Below are 3212 nucleotides of genomic sequence, written 5' to 3' on the forward strand. Positions count from 1 at the left end.
TGAACGTCATAGTGTTGCTGCTCGACATGCAGGTTCAGACATGTTCAATGTCACCACGCATCCAACTATGATAGGTTCTGACTGCCTTGTTTACCAGGTGGAATCACAGTCTCGTTATTGAGTAGTAGATATACCTCGTGTATATATATATATATATATATATATATATATATAGATATTATATATATATATATATATATATATATATATATATATATATATATAAATAAGCGAATTCCACTGAAATATATATTTGTGTGTGTGTGTGTGTGTGTATGTGTGTGTGCTTGTTTTTCGAGTAACACTCTCGCTCGTTACCAATCTACGAATTAATATGATGATAACATCACAATTCTTACAGAAAACTTCATAAATAACACAGTAAACAGAATGACTATGAAGATTAAAGAAATATTTTAAAAGAGGTTTAATCAAAATAAATGAAATAAGGAAAACTACAGAGTTCAAATGACTTAAAATTAAAATGGGAGGTACATAAGTCCAACAAATTCATTAGTCAATATACACACCAGTACAATACAGACTAACAACACAAAAGTGAGGTCACAGCCACATTTGTAGCCAAAGAAGGTTTTATTCTGGAAAATTACTGAGACTCTAAAATATCGAAGTCTGCAGCAAACAGAGTAGTTAAAACAGAAAAATCTTCTAATGCTTTATATGTAAAGGATGACAAGTCTCCTGGCTGTGTTCTCTAATTACACACCAATTAGGCCTTGAAAGATATTTACCTGTGCGAAACGACATAAAGATGGTAAACCTTAATGTTATTATCATTTTCATTGGAAGGTTAATAACAAGTAAAGCTGTGAAAGATGCTTTTCCAGGTTTTGGACTTTTTGTACTTACTGACATGTAGATGGCACTCAGCTGCCAGTGCGTAAATTGCCATTTATCTATCGATCATCTATTTATTATATATTACGCACACACATACACAAACACACACACACAACACACACACATATATATACTATATATATATATATATATATATATATATATATATATTTATATATATATATATATATATATCAGCATGGACCAGCAGTCAGCATAATCCCGAATGCATTCCGCCAACATCAATCATCATTGCAAATTCTAACACACTACCTTTGTGGAAAGGGACCTGTGTAACTCGTAAACCAAATACAATAAAATCCAATAATCCAGAAAAAAAGTATTCAATCTTTCCATGAACGAGGTTTTCGATACCAAATAGGGTAAAATAAATAGTCAGAAAAATATATATTTTCAGCTTCAACCGGAACTTTAAATTCCGAATGAAATCTGCCAGGAAAGTTGACTAAGAACCTTTTGATATTTGGGATTTGTTGCGGAAAATAACCAATATTGGAAATTCAGGCCCCGATATTATACGCTTCCAGGAGGATATCTGTCAAATCTGTTATTGGAAGAGAAAAATCAGGGATTCCGGGAAACCTGTCAATGGCCTTAGCATTTTGAATGAGAGATGAAAGCATTGAGAATACGTCACTTTCGCTTCGGCTAATATACCTTTGATAAGACGAATTGCCGTGAGGGATATATATATATAAATATATATATATATATATATATATATATATATATATATATATATATTATTTATATAGATATATATATATATATATCTATATATATATATATATATATATAGATATACACAAATATATATTTAAGTTATATATATATATATATATATATATATATATAGATATATATATATATATATATATATTATATATATAATATATATATATATATATATATATATATATATTATATATATATTATATTTATATATATATATATATATATATATATATATATATATATACATATATATATATATATATATATATATATATATATTATATATATATAAATTATATATATATATATATATATATATATATATATATATATATATATATAAGATATATATATATATACATATAGATAATATATATATATATATATATATATATATATATATATATATAATATATATATACATATATATATATATATATATATATATTCATATATATATATATATATATATATATATATATATATATATATATATATATAGTATATCAGCGCAGTGGTAGACCATAGAAACGTTCTAAATGCATTATACTTCTTTAATTCCTACGTTTCGTAATAACTTTACTACATCCTCAGGGAATCTGTTGGATAATGAATAAAATTACTTAAGAAGGTTACTCTAAAATTCCGTAGCATTCACAAATTACAACAGAATAATAATAAAGAAACACAGACAGAAACAAAAGTAAAACCAAACACTGCTAACCAACCTTATGCAATGAAGGCAAAAGACAGAATGAGAAAGCATAAATAAAACTTAAAGCAGGTTGGTTAGCGGTCTTTGGTGTTACTTTCGGCTGTATGTGTGGTATGTTTTTTATATTATTATTCTGTGTTATAATTTGTGAATAGTACTGAATTTTAGAGTAATATTTTGAAGTAATTTTATTCATTATCTAATAGATTTCCTGAGGATGTAATAAAGTTATTACGAAATGTAGGAAATAAATAATTGTAATGTATTTATAACATTTCCATGGTCCACCTTCACGCTGATGTGTCCTACTACCTCTGTCCTTTGTCTATATATATATATATATATATATATATTATATATATATATATATATATATATATATATACCTAACGCTTCACCATACTCAGTCCTCATCCATCTGATATATTGAGTCACGTCTCCTTTATATTAACCACCACTGCTACTGCATTTTCTCCATCCAATAGAATATGACATACTCCTGAAGCTATTTCATACAATAATTTTCTAAACCAAATATTTTACACAAAACTTGTCATACATATGAATTCATAAGGCTCGCGTTTATCATCTGTGTCAGATTACTCCTCGCAAAACAAAAAAAAGTGTGAAAAAAAATTTCCCTTCGAGTAAAGGTATTTAAAACATACAGATTGCGGTAAGAAAGACATAGAACGCAGGCGGTGATGAGATTAATAAAAACAAATAATAATAGCATTGCTAATAAGATTGAATATAGATTTTCCCGCTATTTTTTCTACAGTCTGAGAAGTCAATGATTTCTTTTTTTTTTTTTCTAATATGTTCGTTATGAATAAATGTAGGCAGATAATACATCTAGTATATTATTTTTTTCATATCT

This window comes from Macrobrachium nipponense, chromosome 20, assembly GCF_015104395.2.
Source record: "Macrobrachium nipponense isolate FS-2020 chromosome 20, ASM1510439v2, whole genome shotgun sequence".
In the NCBI taxonomy this organism is placed as follows: domain Eukaryota; kingdom Metazoa; phylum Arthropoda; class Malacostraca; order Decapoda; family Palaemonidae; genus Macrobrachium; species Macrobrachium nipponense.